This window comes from Rhea pennata, chromosome 13, assembly GCF_028389875.1.
Source record: "Rhea pennata isolate bPtePen1 chromosome 13, bPtePen1.pri, whole genome shotgun sequence".
NCBI classification, from domain to species: domain Eukaryota; kingdom Metazoa; phylum Chordata; class Aves; order Rheiformes; family Rheidae; genus Rhea; species Rhea pennata.
In genome coordinates this window covers 13,725,374-13,752,681 of record NC_084675.1, presented here as the reverse complement: position 1 = coordinate 13,752,681, position 27,308 = coordinate 13,725,374, and positions in this window count along the sequence as shown.

Below are 27,308 nucleotides of genomic sequence, written 5' to 3'. Positions count from 1 at the left end.
TTTATTAATGCAGCTGCATAAGATTGTTTCTTAAATAAAATCTTGCTGTGTGTTTTCAGTATGAAATCAAAAATATTTTCAAGGTTTTTATGAAGGGAAAGTTCTGGGCTTTGAGTTTTCAGTGTTGTATGGGGTTTTTCTTATAACATGCAATGTCACTAGTACAGCATAACATATCATACTAGCAGCTTAAATATTCTTTTTTTTTTTTTTTTTTTTTAATACTGTGGTCAGACATTATCTTTGAAATTCTCCTGAGACTCTGAAAGCTAAATGATTTGTATACAATAAAATGTAAATGTTTAACTCCTGTTCAGATAGAATTGGGAGTCATTTTGATCAAAAATTTTATTTACATTTTCATTAATTCTTATTTAAAGTAGTGATGAAGTTTGTGGCATTAGGACAGAATCTGATATGACATCACTATGCATTCTTCCTGTGAAATAGTGTAAGAATAAGTTCGGTAACAAGAAAACAAAATCCTCAAAAATAAGGTATTTTGAACAATAGTGTTTTTAAAAGTTACATTCTTCTGAAAGAAAAAAATATTTATTTTCTTGGAATTTTTTGCTAATGTTTAAGCTTATTTTGCGGTGAAAAATTCTTATAACATTCTTATAGAATTCAAAGTTTATTGAAACTTTTTTTCTATTCATGAATAGATAAGTAAGATAAATCCCATGCTGAAAATAAGTTTGTACTGTCAGAGATAGACAAAGGTCTATCTAACATCAGTGAGAATTCTTGATGTATCTGCAGATGAATTCCTCATCTTTGATTATTTTTCAAGTTTTATTTTTTAAAAGCAGTCAATTTGATTTTCCCCACTCCACATCATTAGGAGACTTCTTTAGGGCCATACAATACTTTTATCCTTTGTAACAAGCTATTTAATACAGAACTGATCATTCTGCTTCAAATTATAGCCAGAAGTCTAGCCTTAGCCTGTGCGGCTCTATGGGATAAGGTAATTAAGATACAACACTTTCTTTGGTAAATGAAGAAACAACATAGCTAGTCTCAGGTCCAGTTGCCTTCGACTCCTTAAGCTACCAGACACCCTTTCGCCGATGACTCTACTGGGGTAAGTTCAACTTATTCCAAAGCCAGGGTTGAAATACACTGGATCTGCAAAGAGTGCACCGACCTAGCCCTATCTCCAAATTTGTTCCAAGAAGGGTGCAACGCAAAGCTGACTTGAAAAGTTGCCAGGTAGCAGTTGTTCAGCCTGATCATGGAACTTAGCACAGGAGGTATCATTCCTATGGACATTCAGACTACAGGGCAAGAGGCAAACTGGAACATCTATATATTGAATTAAGTTATCAAACTGGAGATTTTGTTCACTGGTTTAATGTGAAGTTTCAAATTAGCCTTGAGTCTGGGCTTCTTAAAAAAAAGATAAAAAAATAAAAAAAAATAACAGGTGCCATTACCTATTTTCCTCCTCATCATTTCATCATTCTGCCTGCAGAGGATTGAACAAAGGGAACAGAAGGATAAAGATGAAAAGAGAAGAGCCAGTGTAAATTACTGTTATAGATTTTTTTTTCATAAATTCTTACCAAGCAGCTTCATTGTAATGCTGCTGTTATACTAAAAAGTATATACTGCTATGTAACAAAAAAAAAGCTATGTTTATCCTTGGCAAAAAAAGAAAGAAAGTTTCTCTTGCCCTACAAAGTTTTGCCCTTATACCTTCCCTTGCCTTTATTTTCATTATAATCTTTGTCTTCCTGCAACGTCTGAGATTTCTTTCTAATCTTTCAATTACTCCCCAATATCCATTGTCCCAACTCTCTACACTTCTGCTTTACATGCAACCCATGTCCTGCAAGCATATGAGGAGGCCAAATACCAGGCATCTTGGCACAAGCTAGTACTTTACACCTATTCACAAAAGGAAAACATTCCTCTTTTCTTAAGGGGGAAAAAAAAGAAAGAAAGAAAAGAAGGGGGAGCAGAGCTCCACTGAGTACTCATAGCAAAAGGATGAAGTAATGTTTACACTCACCCTTTCTAAAATACGTCTGGTCCCTTAATAACAACCTGTCAAAGCTGAAAACCTAAGAGTAACCTCCAATATAGTGAATTCACTATCATTACTGTGCGTATCATAGCAATTTCCTGAGGTCCCATTACTGTCTCCATCACACGAGCTGCCACACACATGGAGGATAAGAGAGACCTTTCTCCAGAGAGCTCCAAGCTTACTTAGGCAATGCCCATCTCATGGCTCAGTCCAGAGCAAGTCAAGCCAGAGGTATGCACAGATCCCGCATCCTGATCCAGCCCAGCAGCCTGTCCGTCCAGCCTGGGCACAGGGGACCACACCTCCCTTGAGACGTCAAAGTTTTTCACCAGCAAGGTGCAGTGGAGTGGTGGGTTGGAGGGAGTAGAGTGGCAGCCTCAGAACCTTGGTCTCTGCCAAGAAGGGCAAGAGGAGGCAACGACAGGATGGGCAGCGTGTCAGCAGTTGCTCTGGGCCAGCCAGAAGGACTAAGCGAAGCACAAAACATGAGCAATTTTCACAAGTGAGACTTAGAAAACCATTAAAAGAAGTTGGGAATCTCTACCATAGATAGTGGCTGTTAGCTCCAAATATCCTTCCTTAGACACTGACCACATGAACAAGCAGAGCAATAAACATGTTCCCTGCAATAATGGTTATTACCACCAGTAAGCAAAGTTATCCTAGTAAGAGGAGGGCAGAAAGCTTAGCCCACAAAGAGGCACTGCATAGAGGCGAGTGACACAGCTCTGCTGTTCTTAGGTTTGGCAGAAAGCTTGGGATTTTTTTTTTTTTTTTTTTTTTTTTTTTTTTTTTTTTTGTTACTCAGCAAAAGAAGCTACTACAAACAAGCCAGAGTCACAGAAAGAGTTTTTACTTGAATTTGGAACTCATACCGAATTCTTATTACCATCTTAGTATTTTACTGCAGTCTTTAAAATCAGATAATTAACATGTATGAGCCTCATGAAGACCACAAAATGAACATACCCACAGAGGTAAGTGCAAGCCTGGTGTCACCTAGGTTGCCACCTGAGGGCACTGGCAGTGTTAGTTAATTGACCTACACAGCTGTCTCATGATGCTGTGCTCTAAGCATTATGGAAAGCAGTTTATGAAGTGCAAAATTCATTAGTTAGAAAACCTTCAGTTGAATTATTTTCCAGTGACAATTTATTCTTTTTCAGCTCAGAATTTTGACGTTGCTAAATAACAAGTGATGATATGTCACGTATTCTGCTTCTCTTCGATCAAGATTCTCTTGTTTGAAGAATTTACAGCATAATCATTAGTTACACGCCTTGTTTTCATTTTCTAATATCACTGAAACACACAACTTGACATAAAGCACCATCCATGAACACAGAATAGCACATCTTATTTCCTTTATGATCAGGGTAACATCACATCAGAACAATATCTCTTCACATCTCCCACAAGAAGTCCATCCTCCCAATCTAACTTTGGAGGTACCATTTCCATGGACATTCAGACCTACAGGGCAGTAAGCTATTCTTAATAGAGACAAAACATACCTAAGTAAAGCAAAGAGGGTGCCATGAGGTGTTGCATTGCCAGCCAGCTGCAAGATTTGGCTGTTTGGCCAGGGAAGGTGAAGCAAGGCAGGCAGGGGCCTCACCAACATGAGGACAGTCCTCCAGTACCTGAGCAAAAAAAGCAGAGCAGGCTTGGTGACATTATCCAGGTTCACCCAGCAGTCTAGCGATCACCCGAGAAGTTCACAATGATGAGACAGGTCCGAGGTTGAGTTGGGAAGCCAAGTCAGGAAGGAAAGGCCAGGATGAGCAAGGTGCACGAGAAGGTACAGGCATACCCACAGCATTGCTCAGACAAGGATGGGAGCTTAACTGCAGTTCCTGAACAATGGGGAAAGTCCCCTCAAGAAGGCTTCTCACAACTTTTTTCACACCAGTCTAATGCAAGGTTACACAGCTGCCCCATATCAGATCTAGCTTTGATCACCACCTGGGGGACAGGCAGGAGGTTGCAGTCGCTGCTGCTTCACTCAGGGCCAAAATCCACCTCACGGAAAACAGGAGCAAACCTATAGCCAAGCAGCCCTCTCATCCTTCACCCTTACCTCCATTGTCACCATCATTCTGCTCCTCAGACAACTTTTTTTCCTGTATGGTATAGTCTTTCAATACAGAAAATTATTAATCAGGATAGCTATTGCATTTGTGTTCCCTTTCCTTTACTGGCTGACTTTTTGAAAGCAGTCCAACTAGTGCAACAGATATAAGGGCAAGATTATGAATTACACTAGCAAAGGATTCTTATCCATATACTTTAAGTTAGACATATGTCCAAGTAACTTGATAAGTGAAGCCTTCTTTCACTATGTTAATGGCAGATTTGTCAGGGCAAGAATTAGGCCAGCTGACACTCATTGGTATTGTAGACGACAAACATTAATAGGATTTACCTACTCATGTTAAAAGGAAAAGTGGATCGATTTAAATATAAAAGGAATATTCTTTCTTAATATTATCGTAGTTAAAAATAAGTAACACCCTGGTTTATATATGCAAAATTCAATTTCATTGTGCTGTACGATAGCTGTTTGCAAGTATCTACACCCCACAAATACACTGCCGTGTTTAAGAAAGCCTGCAGTTAAATACTCGACTTTCGCAAAAAGCACAAATGTAATCTCAAACATATTCCTAAACATCTACTAGAGGAAAAGCAGCATGGAGAACAGGCCAGGTCTTTTTCTTGGGTCAGGTTATTTCAGCCAGGGAGGCCAGAGGGAGGGTTACAACTCCCCCACTCTTAAACTGCCTCTCCTTCAGGACAGCCCCGCAGGCCCTGGCGGCAGACAGCTGCGAATGAACGAGGCATCGCTCAGGTGATGCAGAGTGGACAAAACAGGGCACAGACACTGGCCTGCTATCTCTCTTTTTGCCCTTAGCAGCAAAATAAAATTTGAAACACGTTACTCGGAAGATATTTCTGCCCACTCTTGTTTTCTAGAATAGAATGAGTTTTTTTGTTTGTTTAAGAATATGGACTTTGCTCAGCTCTGACATTTCTGTAGACCTGTGCATTGTTGTGATCTTAAAAAGAAATATAGTTTAAAAAGGTTATAAGAAGTCATTCTGTACCAACTGGGAGTTATTATTATGTTTTTTTAAAATATTTATTCTCTGTAAGCCTGGTGATGGGCTTCTGGCTATGGGGGAACTGAATAATTAATAAGTGATATGAATGACTTTAAATAGAGTATATTGCTCTATGACAGATAGTTGTTTTGCATATTCAGATAGATGTCTGCAGACTATTTTAAATTATCCTCTCATTAAAGTTTTTGTACCTCTTCTCCCTCCTCTAACAGCTTTGTATCATTAAACTGAAAGTCAGCTGTACACAATAAAGTAATGAATTTAAAATATGTAGTGGATGCCATGTGTCACAGTTACAATAGCTTATTAACTAACTGACAGTTAAAACCCCTCACTAAGCCTTTCCTCAGGATAAACTGAAAAGCCTTAAATTTTACCACTATTATGTCTTGTGATTAGAATTCTTCTGTAACTGATGCAGAGGAATGGAAGAATGGCACGAAAGGGTGTGCTGGCCTTTCTTCTAGTGAAACCAGCACTAAAATTCACATTTTCTCTACCTGCATGAATGGAGCTTATCTGGGTCAGGGTTTGTTCTTTTCCAAGTGGTTGAGATTAGCCTCAGTCATTGCCCTGTTTACACTGTGTAACATTTTGGTTTTCAGATACAGCCTCTCCTTTAGGAAAAGTTTTAGCTTTTTGATTATGCATATGAAATAAGGATTCCAACAAGTTTTTAAAGACAAATGTATCAATTTCCCTGAGACAATTTCAACCCCCTTCAAGCAGCAGTGCTATGAGTTCTCTCTCCTACTGAGCTTAATATATAATTATAGCTAGCAAGATTATAGTCACAGTGAAAACTGCTGTTTTTGCTGCTTGAAGTATTATGCTCAACAGAATTTTGATTTTCTGAAGTATGGTATACTCCTGAGATTCAGAAGCAAGAACTTACAAAATACCTCCTCCCAAACAAGATCCATTCCTAGAAGTTTACGTCTACAGTTACAATGGAAAAAAATGTCTTAGAATACAGAAAGCTTACCCTGATTTAAATTTTTTTTTCTTTTAAATCAACCTACTTTGCATTGGATCACAACTAAATCATTATACCAGCAAGTGTTTGTACCAGGCATAGCATGCAGCTATGCCTGTAGTGCGGCTTTTGCTTGTACAGAGACTTCCCTGACAAGAACAGTTAGTCTTCTACATTCACCATCAGCAAAGGGGTGGGAAGTATGACATATAATCAGTTGGCTATTATTTAGTTTGCTTTCTTCAATCATATGACTCAATATGCAAAGCATACCACATTTTAAGATGCTACAGAATTATATAGGCCAAGAATAGGAAGCCTCTTTCTGAAATTTTTCATACCCATCTACGATCACCTTCCAGCTGACAATCATTTACCATCAATGCCTGCTGTGTCAGGAACCAGCAAAAAAAAAAAAAAAAAAAAAAAAAAAAAAAAAAAAAAAAAAAAAACAAAAAAAAAAAAACAAAGAAAAACAGAAGAATATAAGCTTCATGGTAACTCTAAAGTAAAGACTTGCAAGAACAAAAATCTACTATTCTAGTCTTCATTCACCACTTTCCTCCTGAGAAAGGAGTATGAACTCTGCCAACTATGGAAGGAATATGAATGAGTCAGCATGATGTACAGATTACTGTACCACATTATACTTTAAGAGTATTTGTTACTTGAAGAGGGAACAAGGCTTTTGGAGTTGTGTGTGTTTGCTTCAGGAAAACAGAGGCATTTCATTTTAGTAAAATATTCTGTGAAGAATAATAAATATGTGATTGCTCATAAAAAGCTCTGGTTCAAAGGATACAGTAAAAATTATGAGAACAAAGGTATACAAATTATGTAAATAACATCCTGCTTCTTACAAAAGTTTAATGCTATAGTAGGGCTGGATGTCCTTTTTCATTTTTCTAAAGTCTGTTTCCCTGTGTGCATGGGGAAAGTAACCCACTGCAAACACATATTTCTATTGTGATAAAAAAACGTTTTTTTGGAAGTGTTACCCAACATAATGCCTTTTTTGCTGTCAAAAGTCTAACTCTAAATGATCATTAGAAGAACTTGGTCTTGTGCTTCCAAGTACTGCATACAGAAACAGACTTCAAGAAAATCCATAGCTCTCTGACAGATATTAAGTATTTATTGTCAACAGACTGTTTCAATAAGATCAGATCCAATATCCATACACTGCATTTAACACTCTCAGGACTAGTCTGGCTCCTTATACGTTTTTACTTTTAAAGCATGAGAGTCCTTTGATATATGTTTTGTGCATACGGAAGAGAGTGACTAAATAAGGTGTTCAAAGACACGTGGGAAGTAGTCCTAAATTCCAGCTAGTACTGTAACCACTGCACTGGCCTGCTTTTCAGCCTCAAACACCTCAACATACCTGTCACCACAGTTTAACTAGTCTGTTTGTCACTCCCCAAACTCACAAGGCGTGATCTCTATTCAGTCAGTCTGAATTAACCTTTCTGGTCAAGTTGCAGGTTCAGCTGCTGTAAAAAGCACCCATCTTGACGTACAGACAGTGCTATAATTCCCCTTTACTGAAGACCATCTGGCTTCCCAGTGTGGCATTACCAGGAGCAGAACCCCCTGACATTCACAGAGGAGAAATACAGAATTTCTCCTGTAATGAGTTTTCCAGAGGGATTCCAATCAATCAGGGCAAAGTTACTGATTAATTTCTAAATGGCAATCAGTGAAAACCTGCAGAACTCCAGCCTGGCCTGGCCTCTTTGCAACAGAAAGGTGCACATGAACACATGTCACAAGGTGCATGCACATTGCTGCTGTTTTCAAGCACTTTTGAAGATACAGGCCATTCACTCCTTTTATGGAAAGAAAAGTTTCTGTAGAGCTCCCTCTAATGTGAACTAGAGAAAAAAAATAAATTTCAATTCTCAGAGCAAATGATGCAGAGGGTGATCATTTTGTATAGCAGAGGAAGAAAAGAGATACAAAATTGAAAAGCAAGAGTTAAATGAAAGTAACAGAAGAGCTGATGATCACAGGGGAATACATATTATTTTTTGTTTGAAAAAGGAGAGAGAAGAGCATGCATGTATAACTTTTTTTTTAAAAAAAGCTCAAGGAATTACAGCAGGGAAGTCAGAGATGAGTGCTTCAGCAGCTGTTCTGACTACCTGCTTTCCACAATTTTCATCTGCTTTTTTCAGCAGCAGATTCTGACCATACTAGGATAATGGTTTTAATGGTAGGAATAGCTTTGGTATTCCATTAATTTCAGCAGGGACATGGTAGGAATGAGTACAACCCAATGTTTGACCTTGATGGTCAATTCAGACTCACAATTTCACTGAAATGCTAACGAAGTCCTGTGAACATTACAAGTATGAACAATGAGTGATTGTACTGGACTAAGTAAAACAAAACAGAATAGCACAGAAAAACCTAAGCTGTAGTAGTAACTGATGTGATATTTTCAAAGAATCACAAGAGATCTATCTAATTCTGTAGTAAAGGCAATGGAACATAGCTGTCAACTTGATCAAGGAAGCAGAGAAAGCATATCCAGTGGCAGAGATTAAAAAAAAAAAAAAAAAAAAAAAAAAGAGTCAACAGAAAAGTGGAAGGCATGACATAAAACCCTGACACTACAGAATCATGAGGGAAATCAGTGTGAGATTCAGCTTGGGAAAAATATAAATCAGAGAAAATAACCTGGCGAGCAGGAGAGATCTGAATGCACAGGGCTTTGCCAGCCACATAGCAAGCATGCAGGCCCGTGTGGTGTAACACCACTGCGGAGGCACTGCCACGCCAGCACTGTACCACCCGTTTCCCTAATGCACAGGGACACTGCACGTAGTATTTGAGCCTGGCAGGTACAGTCCTGAATGAGTAATCTGGTATGTGCTCCATTTGTTCTCAAACACACTTCTCTACATGGTAGATTCACCATTTACAGATCTCCTTCTCTTTCATCTTAGAATCATAGAATCAGTAAGGTTGGAAGGGACCTCTGAAGATCACCTAGTCCAGCATCCCTGCTCAGCAGGGTCACCTAGAGCATGTTAGACAGGGTTGCATCCAGGCGGGCCTTGAAGATCTCCAGAGAAGGAGACTCCACAACCTCTCTGGGCAACCTGTTCCAGCGCTCCGTCACTCCCACGGTGAAGAAATTCCCCCTCACGGTCAGGCAGAACTTCCTGTGCTTCAATTTCTGCCTATTGCCCCTTGTCCTGTCACACGGGGCAACTGAAAAGAGTCTGGCCCCATCCCCCTGACATCCCCCCTCAGTCTTCTCTGCCGCAGGCTGAAGAGGCCCAGCTCTCACAGCCGTTCCTCATAGGGCAGGTGCTCCAGACCTCTGAGCATCCTCGTAGCCCTACGCTGGAGTCTCTCCAGTAGCTCCATGTCTCTCTGGTACTGGGGAGCCCAGAACTGGACAGTACTCGAGATGAGGCCTCCCCAGGGCTGAGTAGAGGGGCAGGATCACCTCCCTCGACCTGCTGGCAACAGTCTTCCTAATGTGCCCCAGGATACCATTGGCCTTCTTGACCACAAGGGCACATTTCTGGCTCATGGTCAACTTGTCATCCACCAGCACTCCCAGGTCCTTCTCTGCAGAGCTGCTCTCCAGCAGGTCAGCCCCCAGCTTGTACTGGTGCCTAGGGTTATTTTTCCCCAGGTGAAAAACCACAATGATAGAAACCATTCTTTCTTCTCTCAGAAAAACCTCCCTTTTGAGCAATATTCTACTTGACTGCAGGAAATCTCACCTCTCTTTGCATAATAGAGGCATAATAATGCAATCACAGAATCATAGAATGGCAAGGTTGGAAGGGACCTCTGGAGATCATCTAGTCCAATCCTCAGCATAGCCCATACAGGGACTGAACCCACGACCTTGGCATTAGCAGCACCACTCTCTAACCAACTGAGCTAAACCTGCCCCCAATTCAACTGCTTCTTAGGTATGCATTCAAATACCCCCCCCCTTTTTTTTTCTTCTTCCTCTCCATTACTTGATTAGAGATCATTAGCCCAGACCTTGTCTCAGTCAGGGAAGCCCTGGGGGCAGATGGTTCCCCTGGGATAGAGAGCCCCAAGAATTGCAAAAATAGATTGTGCAGGCCACATGTGAACTGTTCAAAAGAAAAAGAAAAATAGAAGCAGTCTCTGTTTCTCTGAAAGAAGCACCTCTGGGAAATTACTGCAGCTCTTCCAGCTTTCTGACTTTCCTATGATGTCTTGAGATTGTATCAATGCCCACCTCAGCAGCAATTCCTCACCACTGCCACTCCACAACAGAGAGTCCTCTTTGGGCCAACAGGGACAAATCCAACCTCATTGCAGAAAAAACAGCATTAGAGTTTCTAGTGTTCCCAGGGTAACGTAAGAAGGTTTCTAACATGGGAAAAATTAGAACATCAGAGTGCACAGGGTGAATTAGCATTCAGGCGCAGCTTAGTTTTAAAGGAAATCCAAGGAAAGAGTCACATCTCCAAACCCCACCCCATTTAATTAAGTCAGTTAGAGAGCCACAGTATGTACAAAGGTGTAAACAAGCTAGCTAAATCTTTACTCTGAAAGCAGCTCATTGATTTCCACCATTGCTGTGAGGTTTTGATACTGTTACATCTCTGTGGATGATGTATTTCAGTGCACCTCTGCAAACTTAGGTGAGAGTCAGGAAATGAGGTGAATGCAAACATTGTGGAGAGGGTTGTGATTTTTTTCTCTTTGCCTTGGAAAAGACAAAAATAGTTGAAGGCTGGAGGTCACTTGAGCCCCCCAGCAAGTCTTTGTAAGAACAGACAGCAATCTCCAGGTCTGCAGGTGATAAGCTATCGTTTTTCAGAAATATTTTGTATACCTCCTGCTGGGCTTTTCTGGCATTCAAGGGACAGATCAATATTTGGTATTTTCACTGTGTTTGAGGTGCTATTGTTCTTTGTATTTGAAAACACAGTAACTGTTCAGATGTTTATAAAGGTAGTCAGGGCAGCTTCAGAAGGAATGTGAAGCAGAAAGAAACTAAAATATATTAAACCAAGCAAAAAGTCTTCAAACTCAAATTATTCAAAAAGGTTAGATTGTTCCTTTGATTTGGTAAAACATTTTTTTAGGCAATACACTCAGCAATTGCCAAACAGCCCCAGCTAGAAGCCATTCTTTCTCTTAGTGAAATTGTTTCTAAAAATTAGAGTACTCAAGCAAAGCCAAAAAAAAGATCCCAGGTAAGTATCTGTGTGTCTTCAGCTAGCACTATCAGAATATTTTTATTAAAATAAACAAACAAAATGCACCCAAACCCATTGTATTAGTGAGGCCTATATATTTCTCCTGTTACAGCTAATGAACATCGAAAAACTGTCTGTCTTTTCAATGAACAAAGGCTAAGCCAGATTATGTACCTGCACGCATGAGATGCAATTAGACTGGGGGGGCCCTACCTGTGAGAACAGAAGCTCAAAATAATTGCCGATTCTATAGATTTTTTCCTAAAGAAGCAGGTAATAGCTTAATTATGTACCCTCTAAAGTTGCCTGAAGAGATTTCAAAAATTTACAAAAATTAATTTAGTCTCTATTTGTTTTTGTCTCTGGTTGGCCACTCATTGCTGAGCAGGGTCACTTCAGAATAGAAAGCTGAAAATGAAAATCAGGTATTACCTTGGTACAACTCTTTCTATTTAAAGGCAACATATCCCAGAATCTCATTTCTCTAAACATACCATGTTTTAATAACAACAGTCTCTTACCTTACATATGCCTTTCTAGTCATACCTGTATCTCAAGAAATCCTGTGCCTCTGCTTCTGCTCATGATCATTTCCCTTACTCTACCTTTTCTTCCTCTCTTTGGGTCACTCTCACCACACAGCTGCAGCTAGTCAATCCCCTGGCCCTGTAGTTACAATCAGCTCCAAGAGAAACTCCTTAAGAACCCCACCAGCTTACTTCTACTTGTTGCACTGCCTTCAATTCCCTATTGTCTTCTGCTATTACCATGTAAAAAAAGTTTTCTACTTATTTATTTTACTTTCTATGAAAGAAAGCATTTACCCTGCTCACTAGCATTAATAAGGCTTATGACTGTCTACATATCAGACAGCTGTGGTTGTTATAAGGATACAAGGACAGAAATTTAAACTAACTGCAAATAAATGGAATTCACAAAGTGCCTGTAGGCTGTTTTCCTGCATCACCATTCCCTACATGCTTTCTTCAAATCCAACTTTGACTCGAGACACAGGTCCTTTTTGGTTGCCACTGTACCAGGGAAAGAAAACGCCTACCCTTCAGCCTACTCCAGGCTCTTCATTATCATACTCCTTCCTGAAAGCTGCCACTACCTCTAACTGACCAAATTCATTCCTTGAACCATCAATTTCATTTTAGTACAAAGAACAGAGTTAACACAAGCTTACCTATCTACATATTTTAGCTCCCCTAGCTTGTTTTGCAAACACAGTCACATGTTGCTATTTTGCTAGAAGTAAATGCAGTTTAAATTATTCTTCTCTGCCATTTCAGTCTGCTCATTCCCATTCTCCTACCTCGGACCACCACTGGTGAACTCTGGTCACAAAGCTGCTTGTATAGTCATGCTCTTAACTGGCATGGTAAATGTCTTGTTACCTTGAGTGGCCCTGAGTGGCCACAGGAACTGTAAAGCCTCAAATTTTCAGGAGAATTTTAACTATTTTTGTCCTGGCAGCTCTTACCATCAAAAGTAGTTTCTTCCTTACTTCACCATACAGCAACAGTTTCTCTCTCACCTGCTCAGAAGTTGTGGCAGGGTGGTCTTAAGAGACTTCGTGATGCTAAAGATACTGGCACACCGCTATCTTGATTTTGTGACCTTTCACAGCCTGAAGTATCTATTGACACACAGCCTATCCCACAAGCAGGAAACCTAATTCCAGGAACATATTGCTACAGAATAGTCACAGATTCATTTGCAGGAATGTAAAGAAAGGAAACAAAGAGGAAAGAAGAGTGCACATTATCTGTGTTCTTCCAGTTGAGCTCTCACTTCCTTTGTCATTTTCCTTTCTAAACCCTTATCTCTGCAAAGCCATGTTAGAAGAACCACACTCAACCTTTTTTTCAGCATTGTGTGTCAATGAAACAGCAAGTAAACCTAAAATCTCCATCATCAGATGCCTAACATTTTGTTCCCTTGCTATTGGCAAAAGAAGCTATGTTTTCACTAATGTAAAGTCAAAAACTACATTGCTGACATAAAAGGAACAAGAACAGGCAATGGGTTCTGCCCATCCCAGGCCAGTCATCAAATTATGCTGTACTGTTTGCGCTTTTTGCAGACAAAAGTGACACCAAAAATGTTTTGTTTCTTTACTATTGTGTAGTCACTACAGCAACATTACTATCACCTTACAGACACCACTCGGCCTCATAGCTTCACATGGCATCAGTAACAATCTGGAATATTGCCCTATCTCTTGTTTGCAGTAGCTTAAGTTGTTTTAGAGCTGTCCTAGAATATCTCAATATATTATATATAAAATATAACTATATAATACATATGGTTACAGGCCTCATACCAGAGCACTATAATGAGTAAGTAAGAATAACCTGTTGGACTTAAGTCTCAGTATCCATCCTAGGTCAATCTCCTGTCTCCTGGGTAACCTGTTCATTGTATTACAGGAAGAATGAGGCCAAAATCTCACTTCTGGACAGCACAGACCTTTGAGAAGATAAAGAAAGAAGAGAGTACATCCATTCTTAGACACTGACCTCATTACAGTGGTATTGCAGCATCTCATCCTTTTTTCTATTTACTATCAATAATCTAACATATGGAAACAAAAAGGTAAAATGAGGCATAAAGAGACTAAATGACTTATCCCAAATTGCACTGGAAGTCTGCAGCAGAGCAGTAATCAAGTCTGGTCTCATGATAGTCCCCTAAACACGGGGGTCTCTAGGACTTCCTGGCCTTGACTCTACTCCCAGTGTAACAGCTGTTTTTTTCCTACAGCAAGCCAGTGAACAGTCCAGAACTAACTGCTCTTGGTCATGCACTCTGGAATTACACTATGTGGCATGGACCTTTCTGGGGGAAACTGGTATCTAGTCTATTAAGGTCTATTGCATGTTGAAGGCTATTAGTGAGTAGATGCACCAGACAGTATTGCTTGCTCCCTCCCTCCCTTCCCCATATTCACCAGTCCTCAGTCTTTCCCTGGGCATTCAGAACAACCATGTTCTCAGCAACATGCCAATAATACATAGAAAAGACAGGGTGAGTGACCTGGCTGGGGAGAAACATTTCACCCACCCATTAAAGACCCTGAGCCAAAGTAACACAACAGTCTATTATCAGTGCTCAGGAATCAGCAGTGAAATAGCTGATTAGAGCTATCCCAATCATCTAGCAGAAGTGATTGAGTCTTACTAGGCTAAGACCATTACTTATGCTAGTTCTTGGATCTAAGGCATTTGAAAGAGACAGGTCAGATTTACAGAAACTAAGTCTTGATTCTCAACTGTTTGCATGGGAGATAGAGCCTAAGCCTTTACTGCAAGAACAGTACACTTGATAATGCAGCGGGTAACAAGCAGGAAGTTCTTCACAGGGGTGAGAAGCAGATTGAACTGTTCAGGTGCTGTAGTAACAGCAACTGTATTACTACTAGCTTAGCTGGGGTTCAGTCCTTCTAGCCATTTCACTGAAAGGTCCACAAGTACAATTATTAACAGATATGGATCGTCAATTGAATGTATTTTTAATAGGGTCACACAGGGTTGGTTCTTTGCACCTGGAAGAAAATATAAATTCTTTAGATAGTAAATCTGCAGATGACTCAGCAGTCTGAAAAAGGTAAAGTAAGTAACAAGAGCAGGGCACTGAGACAAACCAGTTGCTTGGTAAATTGGCCTATGTGCATTGCAGAGTTACTCAGATGTAAGAATGTATCTAGGCCTGAAGAATTCAGGTCATACTTCTGTGATAGGGCAGTATGTGGGGGAAGCAGTAATCAACTTGAACTCTGCATGAAACATTATGGCCAAAAGGACTTATGCAATCCATGGGTTTCCCCTCTGCATATTCTGTTGGTGTAAACCCTGACAAAATACTGGGTTTCTGGTATCTCTAATTGAAGAATGAAATAAAAAAGTGAGAGAAGACTCAGAGAAGAGTTGTGAGATTGTATCAAGCTTCCTATATATGACACAGAAATATACTGATGGAGGCTGGTCTATTTAATTTGTTCATGTCTGATTTGATTGTACTGTTTTAATCTCAAGGAGATTTAGTGTCTATCTGTTGGCTGTGCTTGTCGCTCCATAGTTGTACTTATTCCTGTTGCCAAAAGAGACTATGAAAAGGTATATATTTTTACCTTTGATGTACAGCTTGGCTTTTTAATGCTAGTGGTAGAAAAGGGGAAATTCATACCTCTTCCCTGAAATAACAGAGATTAGCCAGGGTATTCCTGCTTTATGGTATTAAATATCTCTGGTGCACACGGTTAGGCAAGATCAGGAAAAGCTTTCTATCAAATCAAATTGTTAAGGAACAGACAATTAATTGTTTTTTTCTTCATGTGTAGTGAAGTGCATAGTTTGCTATCCAGGTAATCTGGGAATGTCACTTAACAAGTTCTGTGTTAACACAAGGATCTAAGAGAATGATGAATCTCCTGCTCTCTCCAGATCTCTTTCAGGGGACACGGCAGTTTGTGGCTTTTGATCTTTTACATAAGATTAATAGTTTCAAGTTTGTTACAGGGTGTGTTCTGCAGAAGTATGTGGAGTAGGTGTTCTGAAGACGATTCTGGACCTTCCAGACATAAATATGACATGGTGGCAGTAAGCAAGTCTTGATGAAAAGGTGATTCCATGTTCACTGTGATAGCAATTCCTTGGGAGGTTTTGGGCAAGCTGTCTAATTTCTGTCTTAGGTTTCCTCATTCTGTCAAGTCAGGATAAAATAGAGTTACCTTACTTCACAATGGAGAGTGGGATCAGCTAATGCTAGTAAAGTTCCTGAAGATGGTATATGTTGAATAACGAAAATATAGGCTAAGAATTTAATTCTCATAAAAGGAGTTCCCTTTGCAGCACTGTGAGAAACATAAAGAAATCCAGTTTTGACTAGTTAATTGAGCAAACATTCCAGCCTGCCCTAAAATATGCTTGCTATGCTTTTTCAGATTTTTTGGGGAAGTGTATCACCCCTTAGCATGTTCATGTCTCCACCAGTCTGAGGAGTAACTGCCTGTTCCAACCCCCCTAGGGCTCATCTGCTGCTCCCCCATTCCTGTCAGGTTGGATTTCTTTAAAGAGTACATCATTTGCAGCAAATCAGTTCATGCAGTGGAAAAGGGAAGACTTTCATATTCACCACTAGATTGGTTGCACTGTCTACTCCCCAAACCAAGCTTTTTACCCCCCTTGACTGGTCTCTATAATGCTATTTACTGTACATTGTCATTTCCGCCTTTGCTCACCTCCGTCTTTCAGAAATGCTGCCTCAGAGTGCTTTTCCACTGCGTGCTATTTCAACTATGCCTGATTAGCCCTCTGCCTTCTTCTATAAGAAAATCCAAATCTCTCTCATTGCCTTCAAAACTCCTTGGAAGTCTTCCTTCATCTATGCTTTGATTTCTCCCTCTCTCCTTGCTGTGCTTTCCCTATTACACACAAGCTTCCTTCATTTGCTTTCTTTACCCTCCCCAGTATGCTTTCCCCCATGGCACCCGTGTCTGCATTCCTGGCCCCCTCCCCGCGGCAGTGTATGCCAAAAGACATTCCAGGGCCCAGACCGCATAGCTGGGGTCTCTCTATTTTCTGTACTGTACTCTTGATGTGTTTTCAGCCTGATGCAAAGCTCATTCAACCAACAGAAAGAGTTCCTTTGACTTTAATGGATTTCAAATGAAGACTTTAGACTACGTCTCCACAGCAGCACAGAAATAATGACAGTGTTGTGTAGAGATACCCATGCCAGATTTAAACTAATTAGGTTGGATCCCCAAAACCATCTAACCATGGAAGCAGAGAACTCAATACTGGATAATTTACACTAATGAGACTGTAAGCTTGTCAAAGAAGAAAGCCTATGTTTGCTTTAATCCATTTCCAATTTAACATCATATGCACATTGCTTTTTAAGAAACATCTACTACTTTTTAAAATCAAACAAGCACATGTTAAGATAATCTCTCCTTTCATAGTAAAGCAGCTTTACAGAGTAATTGACTAAAATATTCAATGCTTCCTAGTCAACTTCTCTTCTCTCATCTGCCCCTCTGGACACTAAACAAAGAAATCTAAGGGTTACCTGAGACCACATTATAAGCAATGTTTTACAAAAAGACAGGGACTACAGGGCATAAGAGAATGTATGTGATTTATCTATCCAGTTATTGGGGAAAAAGACAATTAATTTTTCATTACACAGTACACATAGGGACAGCTATACCTTTCCTTGTAAATAACGTTGGTGAGTATTATTTTATCCTTTCAAAACAGAGCAAAGGCAGATACAGAACTCTCCACTCTGAAGTTCAAGTTTTCCCCTAAAAATCAGAGATCTATTTTCTACCTTACATTTATATATCATCATTATTGTCTCAACATTTTCCCATTCTGATTCTGAAGAAAAGCTTGATTCTTTTTTAGTCCATACACAAAGGTCACTGTGAGGCCCATTCTGCCACCAAGATTCTGAAGAGCCTACATTTCTGAAAGAAGACTGACTTCTTGCAGTGTTTCTCATTCAGCAGCCACCACTGAAGCCAGAGCTATCTATCTCCATACTCTTGAAGACCAGCCCACTTAAACAGCCAACAAAACATGGATTAGAGAGTCTTACTAGGGGCTTTTTGAAGTCTTGATCTGACTTTGCTAAGCGCTCCTTAAATAGAGTATCATGTTTTTAGCACACATGGCTTAATTCCTGAAAGTAAAACAGAAAAGAAAGACACAGTATTAAAGGAACACATCTTCACTAGAAAATACTGGTAGGCCTGAGAAGGTTGGCAGCTATTCCTGCAAAAAGCTGATTTCCTCTGAAGTACGCAAGTATCTGTGTACTGGTAGAAGCTGGAGAACTTTAGGCTTGCGTTGCCTTTTTTGATTTTTTTTTTTTTTTTTTTTTTTTTTTACTCCAAACCCTCTGGTGCGTTCCCAAAATTGCTTTCCTTCAACACATAGTAAAGAGAAAGCTCTAAACAAAGCACATTTGCGAGTCCTCCATTAGCTAAAGGAAGAGAAAGTTAAGTCTCTAGCTAGGCTGTAAACAAGTTCCTTCTCGTCCCCAAAACAATGAAGTGGAGCTTGTAAGCAACTGCTAGTTAAAACATAGTCCTTTGCAATTACTCCCTTTCCTCAACCTTACGCCCGGTAACAAGTTTCCAGTGGTTTCGGAGTTCCTGCTTCTCTTCAGACTAAAGCCTGTGTAATTGGTGAGAATTAAAACATAGGAAAAACAAAGAATAAAGGGTGTGTCGAAGAAATTCTTGCTGAAAAGCAAACTTTTCTCCAAAGCTGCGTTTCTCCATTCTCACTCACAGAAAATGACTTTCCTCCCAGTGCAGGAGCATCACCAGCCTGGAGCAGTGGTTGTAATGCACCAAGTCAGCAGGATCTTGTGGGCACCGACAGTGTTCAGTCCCCTCTGCTTGCCCATACAGCAGTCCCTAAGAGCTAACATGGGTCAATATATGCAGGGCTTTTGAAAAGCGCAGAGACAGGCTTCAGAGCTGCTCAACTTTGGTCTCCCCTTGCATCTCCTACTTCGGACTTAAATGGAGCTGAGAGGTTTGTGGTAGTCTTTTCTATCAGAATGAATTTATGTTAATACCAGATGCAATAATATAAAATGAAGAAAAAATGTCCTAATTATTTGTAGGATATGCACTATCTACTCCAGTATTTTTAATCTCGCTGAGATTAAAGAAGAACTCTCTACCATAACACTAATTTTTACTGTGCTTGGGATATTCTTCTATTCTACAAATGACAGATAATAAATCCAAAGTCTGGTCCTGGATAAATACAGGATAAATATAGGCAAGAATAACCCCAGTGTCACTTTTTAAACTATAAAATATCCCTTTTTTCATATTTTTTCATTTTGAAAATAGTGAGATTTATTTAATTTTTTTTTCTGGAGAAAACTATTCAACTGTTTCAACAAGTTTACCCTACAGAGTGGAATCACATATTTTCTCGGAGCTATATACATCCTCACAGAATTGAGACTGTTGCATCAAAATTTCCAATCCCTTACATAAAGCAGTAATTTTCAAAATACAGAAATATTTATCAAAAGGATACAATTATTTATTTTCTATAATCCTGAATCATTCTCAAAAGCTTTAATAAAGTTAGCGATTATCTGTCTCTATAATTAACTTATTAGATGAAGTGCCTCATTTCACTTCTGAAGGAGACAAGGTATAAGAATGCCAAAATACCTAACTGACTTGCTTATAGAATTAGGGTTTTTTCAGTCACACAAGCATAAGGTATCAGAACAGTTTAAATTAGCAGATGATAACTACATTAAATTTAACTAAAAACAGAGGTAAATAGAGATCAAGAAAAATTATATAACTGTGACTATATTTTTCATGACCATTTTTGTTTTTGAAAAACAAGAAATCTCCAATACAGAGATTTAACTGTATTTCTCTTAGAGTCAAAATGCAGTCAACTGGCTTGTGGGCAAGGCAAAGTATGATACAGATCACATAGATGCTGACAGACAAATTTCTTACTCCAAGAGAATCCTCCTAACAAGGATAAGCCCCAAGTGTGCTACTGATTTCCCCAATCAAACCATTACACCCACAGAGAAATGCATTCAAACCAGCGCTCTCCACACCAACCCAAAGACTGATCTATATGGGTGGGATGGTAGGATCAAGAACATGAAAGCCAAGTTTTAATGTTGTTAATGTTGGTGTTCTTGCTGCAACGACAGGCTTAGTAAAATTACATTAAATTACATGGCACAGCTTGACAGGAAATCTAATTGTGAAGGAGAGAAATCGCATACATTTAATAGTTTGGTTATGTAGAAATAAAAATTCTTAGAAACAAGGAATATGAATTATCTCCACTAAAAACATTAAAACAGTAATATCTATTGTCCTTGGAAAGCCATCGCTTATACCAGGGACATTATTGTGCTGTTTTTAGTAATTGCACTACGAACTGTATCGACACTTGAAGGGAGATAAACACCTGTTGAGAGAGAGAAAAAGACAAAATGATGAAAGCAGCAGTCACACAGCAGGCCTCCAGAATTATACCAACTGTGAGGAAAAATAAAATTCAGCCAATTCCCCTGAAAAGTGTACATATAACGGGTCTCCCCATACCTATTTCTTGAAATTTTGCTCATTAGCTGAAATTCTCTCAGCCTCTACACACTTATCATAACCTTACTTTTCATATGCCACAATAATGCTATTTGGCCACATTATGGCTAAATTATCAATGTGGCCGAAACGCTAGAGCACAGCCTCCCTGCTGCCTCCAAAGCCTCTCCGTAACTGTGCGCGACACCTGCAGACAGATCTGAGCATGGCTGCGCTCACTAACTTCACCAGCAACGCTGCACACCAGCGAAGCGCAAGTAAACACCAGGCCGCATCATGCAACGCAGGGCTGTCTGGTGCCTACCGTTCCCATCCCAGACTCTCCCTATTAGAAGTGAATAAATAAATAAGATTGCCTCCCCACTACTCCACTAACAATTGCTGACACTTGGAAATAAAATACTCTGTGTCTTCTTTCTCAACTGTTGTCCACTTCAAATAGATACTGAGGATTAAATTGCTGAAGTATTAACACAGAGTATATCCTGAACTTTCTGAGCAAAAGATGGACCAGATGACCATACAACCATGAAATTTAATACTTGTGAGTTGACCCCCCCCCTTTTTTGTATTTTTAAATATTTATACCCAATTTAGCATTAGAATTACTTTTCAGGTTGACATTCCCTAATACATTTTTCAGAATTGTTTGAAAGTCTGCAAAAACAAAAATTCCGGAATGCTGACATTTTGCCCTGATCCAAAGTTTGAGCTTGATGCTAGAAACATTTTGCTCCCCAAAATACTGTCTTCTTGAAAAGATACAAAACCGTAGGTGACTTCTAATGTCTGGAAAGATTTAATTGAATTTTTCTTAGACCACTTCCCCCAAATTCCAGCTAAAATAATCACATTCTTTCTTCCTAAAATCCGTTCTCAGTTTCAGTTTCTAGCCTAACACTATTTCAGTCCTAGACACTGTGGTGCACCATTAAACAAATGCTTCATTCTAAAAGTTAAATGCACTTCAGTTAATATTAAACACTGAGATTCTTTTCACAAAGTGCCATCACTGACAAACTCACTTTCAAATTGAAGCTCACTATAGCACTTTATTATCCAGTCATTCTTTCGGGTTTTGTATGTCATTTGGGGTAAAACTTACAACTCACTATGACCAAGATTTTTTAAAACAACTATAGACACTGGGTGCTTAGCTTTACTTGGTTATTGTAGAGTGAATGCTCAACAGTTTCAGAAGCCACCCCAAAACTTACATACCAAACATCATAGGCATGGGTACCATGAATGCACATGGTATGAACAACACGGATGAAGCACATCTATACAAGGCTTTAAGGCACTGCTGCAGGCCACATGTTAAACCTCAAGCTTTACTAAGTTCTGCTTTACTTCAAAAACCTAGCTTCTCAAAAATTTCTCATTAATTAGTGTTCCAGACTTACATAATTTACTACTGCTTTGTTTTTCACATCAGCAGAATGGAATGAGGAAGGCCTCGGACAGCAAGAAGGAAGCTCCTACCCTGGTGGAAGAGGATTTAACAACCAGCATTACCACCTAGTGGACAGAGACTGCTCCTCTTTCATTTTACACTCTAGTCCTCTAACCTTCATCCACATATAATATTCTAATATTTCTCTTTGTTGATACATTAATCAATTAGTAAATCATTGTATCTGTGCTTGTATTGTAATTATTTGTTCTCAGTACTCTGTCACTGAAGCCCCAAATCCAGTGAAGCATGAAAACACACACATACTACAGTTTCAAGCACTGCTTTGGGTAAATCAAACCTCCCAAAATTATTCCGTCTCAGCTTGATGTTCCCTGTCATTTTTCAATCCTCTCTCAAGAGGTTTTCTACTTTATATTAAAATACTTCACATTTCAGAACTTCGAAAAATCCCAAGCTATTCTTCAAGACTCTTTGTTTTATAAATAAATACATTAAGGACACTATTAACATGCTTTGGTTCAAAAGGAAATGAGTGCCCTGTTAGACTTAAAACCCCATGAAACCTAAAGACAAGCTAACAGTCCAAAGTAAAGCATCCAGGACCAGACTGCAAAGCTATTTAGGTACTCCTGCTGATTTAGGAACCAACATACCTTGCAGACTAAAGCTGATTTATGATTCCCTCAGGGAATGTTGTGTTTCATCCCTGAATTTTCTGTTACCATAACACTTTGTCAACATTCTCATCACCCCCTTTACACCTCTGCCTGAATGGTTAATCTGCATTCTGTAAAGTCCATTGAAGGACTATCTTTCTTTCCATTTCCTTTCATATTGTTTGACTGTTTTGAGTACCTTAAATTTCTGTTACATTCCAGTCCTATCAGACTCTTGCAATGCCTGTAGGTTTATAGCCTTATATATATTACACAAATTTAATTAAATCAGTTTACAAACCCAGAATTCCCATTTTGGACATAGCCCATCTTTTCCTGCGCTTCTGTGATTCAGAAACCTCTGACCACCTGGACTCATTAGTGTTCTCATGACTTAAGCAGAATTTGGACATTTCTGTCTAATACTGAGATTCCTCAGACTCCCTATTTGTCTACTACTCAATCAATACTCATTTCTCAAATCAGCACTTGCCTTTTTTCAGTGACTATATTTTATTGTAAAGGGACAGCTCCATGAAACATCTGAAATTTAAGCACAAATTTAGTGCTTTGACTGGGCGTATCAATCCCAGAAAGAATGGTCTGCCATTTCTAAATCTGTAAGGTTATAGAAGCATGTCAGGGCATATTCCCCATTTGAAGCCAGCTTTAGCACAAGAGTCAAGAAGGACTAAGCAGTTACAGAGGCAGATCCCTCTAGGAGATGTGCTGTTACAATGGCCACACAGAAGCACTCTGAGCGTCTGAGAAGCCTTCAGTCTTTTTTTCCTTCTGAATGCTGCACATTTCTGATTTAAAAATAATTTTACCTAGAGCCTACTGAGCATGAAAAGTAGCAGATTGGCAGCCCAGGAGGCTCCACAGAATGTGATCATATACAGGAAAATGAGACTGTATGTTCCAAATAAACCGGGTTATCTTCTTTCCATATGTCATTTTCAGCTGTTGGCTTAATAGCAGTGCACTCCCAGGGTCATCTCTCTCTTGAAACTGTATCCTGACTGTATCATGAAGTAGGCTCCAGAAGAGCAGCCCTTCAGACAATTTGCCATGCGGCTTTAATCAGGAACCCTAGATAAGGCATTCATACAAGCAGGGAATGACGGCAGAGTATGTGAAGTTTTGGCTTATAGCCACATGCACCAAGAGAGAAGCTCTGTTCAGTGACTGCACGGGCAGTGAAAAAGAACACATTTTCCTACTTGTGCACATTAGTCAAACTCAGTGCTGTTGCTAATATCCCTTTGAGGCTCACAAACTTTCTTCACTTTTCCAAATGCAAACTACCCTTCTCTTCCCTCTTGTCTTTCTCTCCCTCATTAAGTTCAGGTACGTTTATTTTACTGAGTACTTTCTTTTGGTTCAGTAGAGTGATTGTTCTTTTATATAAATGACTGTAAGACAAAATAATAAAATACCATAAAAATACATTTCTCTAAATATTTAATGAAGAATGATAATTATCTGTATTGCAGTAATAGGCAGGGCTCATGTCAAAAATTACTATTTACTTTTAATTTGCTTGGATTAAAAAAAAAAAAAAAAAAAAAAAAAAGACAGTTATTGCTCGCACCATGTCTGGTAATGTATCTAAAAACTGGAGCACCATGCCACATTAAGGCAGCAGAACCCCTCAGCGCAGAAAGAGGAACTGTGTATATACCTGTGTAGAGCAGAAAGCTAATGCTATTAGCCCTTTTTTTTTGTGGAGCAAAATAAGTGTTGTTAGTCTGGGCCCAGCTTTCACCTTTGCCTGAAATGATGTTTTCAGGTTCCTTGATAAAGAAGACAAAGTCACATAGACCTCCCAGGCATTTGTCTCACCTGTGAAGATACATGGGAAATCAAGCTCTCTGCAACTATAAAATCCTCCATCATATAGTAAAAAAAAATAGCTTATTTTCTCATGACTGCTCCTAAAGAATGATCACTCAAATTAACTTCTAGCTACATTAGCTTCTAGTGATTTCTTATTAGAAGGGTATTTTTTATAGCACCTTACTGTCGATATATAGATGCTAGTATACCAAATATCCCTATGCATCCACAACAACCTACACGCGGAAGACCACAAGGAGGCCAGTAAGCCACAGAATAGAGTGCCTGTTCCAGCTAGTGGTGTCATCTCTAATCTCACCAGGAAACAAACTCTATCCAATTAGCAGGTCTCTACCAGTAAAACTGCATCCAAACTACAGGGGATATATCAATTCCATTATACTGGTTTTATCAGTGATATGATTTGTGATCACACAAAGTGTTAGTATAAAAAGTATAAAGTTCAGTATACAGAAAACTCATTTCCTTGTAAGGCAGTGGGCTCAGTTTAATTCCCTTAAGGTCAGTGAAATGACACTGGCAATGACTGAGGCCCAGTACTTCTGATAATGAATATTCCTACAGTTGAATTCCCTTGCAGACCAATTAATTACCTCCATACCCTGCTGGTGTGTTCCAAATTTTATTTTTATTTCAAAATCCAAGCTACATAACTAGAAAAATCATGTGGCTGAGCCAAACTGTGACTTTATGGGTTTTAATTTTTGAGATTAAAGCAAAGTACAAAGACACACCCAGTCAGCAAAGTCTGGAGACAATAAGATGTAAAGCAATCCTCCTTCTGACCTCACATTAACACAGAAATCACCCTACAGCATGCAAGTGTCAGCCAACAACGGCACCTACTTATTTCCTGTCAGCTTGTCCCTTTGATCTAACCTGATCCTTCTTCACTTTATTAAAAACGTTCTAATCTTTTGACTTTGATCTCCCTGTAGGATTCTTCAAAGAGTTTCAAATTAGCAAACATGCAAACAACAAAAAAAAATGTACTCTGTATCTGCAAGAAACAATGATGTGGGGAGCTGTTTCCTTCCTCAACACACAAGTTTAATGAGGGGCAGCATTTTAAAGCCAAAAGATGTCATAGTTATCTGTTGTTTATTGCATTAGGGTGGATGACAGCGTCCAAGCTTTTTTCTGGGGGGTGGTTTGCTCTGAAGGTGTAACAAGGCAGCCCAGCAGGGGTAGCAAAAAAGCCATGTGCATACTTCATTCAGCATGCCAGATGAAAGGATTATGTCACATTGAAGAGCAACAAAGAGCTCTGTTTAAGTTTGTACCAGGCTGGAACTATGGGGCAGCCGTTAAAGACCACCAAGGTTTTAAATAAAATTGGACACTTTTAAGTTTCCTCTAGCTTTCCTTGTGGTAAATCCACCCAATAAGAAGAGAACGTCAGCATCTCCTGGGAGGAAGATCTCTGAGGGTTAAGAGAGGAAAAAAAGTTTAACATATAGATATATACATGTACACACACATGTTTGACATATAATATATATATAAGTTTTTTTTTTAATTAACCCCCCCATCAAGTTAAGAACATCACCTTGTTTGTTTTGTTCTAGCTTACATTTTATTCAACAGGATAAATAATCATGGGAAAATGTTTTAGGAAGGAAGAATATTGCTCTAGCACTTCTTATAGCAAAATCGAATAGCTAGCATCAGTCTATCCCCAAAGATACACATGGTCCAAATAAAATTATTGTCTTTTATTGTTGAATACTACTGCCTCTGAAAAGAAGGGCTATGAAACCACGTTAGAGACACTCTATAGGCTGCATTCTAAGTTCACCACGTGTGTCTGCTTCTTAGCAAGGAGATTTTAACACACACTCCACAGAGAAGTACATTTGTAGTCAGGCACTGGAGTGGTCTAAAATACCATTCCAAAATTATCCAGGCCACCAGGATGCCCTCACAATTACAGTTTATAACTCAGGTCCCAAAGTGATGTCTGTAGAAACCAATGAACTGTGAGACAAGAAATCTTCTCAATAAAATCTCAATCCAATGGAAATAAATTTAAACATATGCACTTTGGCTAGCATTCCTTATACCATGCTCCATACTTCCAAGGTTAGAACACATGGAGCCTCCATACCTTTTCTTCTTTCACTTTTTATCACCCTGAAATATACTACGATTAGAGGTACCAGGTATATATTATGAGAATTAAACATGGCTTACACAATAGACTATTAATACTCTTCTAACTCAAAACAATGTAGTTCATTAGATAAAAGCCTACTAAAGATCAGAACTGATGTAGATATTCATAGAGTAATATGGATAACTCCAGTAAGCCTCTTGAAGATGTCCTGTGCTGTCTCCTTATAATACTAGTTTTAAGCAGTTCATGAAACACTGCTGCTTGATCACAGACTATCCAGCCAAGAAGCTATGCCAACAGCCCTTTAGTTGTCTATGTTAATGATATAATAGATTTGAGAGAATAAAGCAAAGATTAAAAGGACCTACTAAAATAATGTATCAAAACAAAAAAAGCAAAACTGCACAGAAAATCATCTATACAGTTAAAGCGATGTTATGGCTATAAATACATTTCTTGAACAGACTGTAGAGAATCTTAAAGTGAGAATTTCTGTTGGCACAGCAAGGTACTTCAATTAATCCAGGTGTCCCAGCATAAAATTTAATAATAATAATAATAAATTGAAATCTTTATGAAAAAAAGTCATACTCAAGGCTACCCACTCTACTGACAAAAGCAGAGGTTTTACTTAGTCCAAGACCAAGCAGAAATATTTAACAAAGAACTATTGGGACTGTCATCCATTTTTTTTTTTTAACGGTGTACTAGCACTCAGTATCTATCTGACAACAAATGATATGCTTTTATCCAAGGGACCTTCCTATTAGATAATGTCCCTTT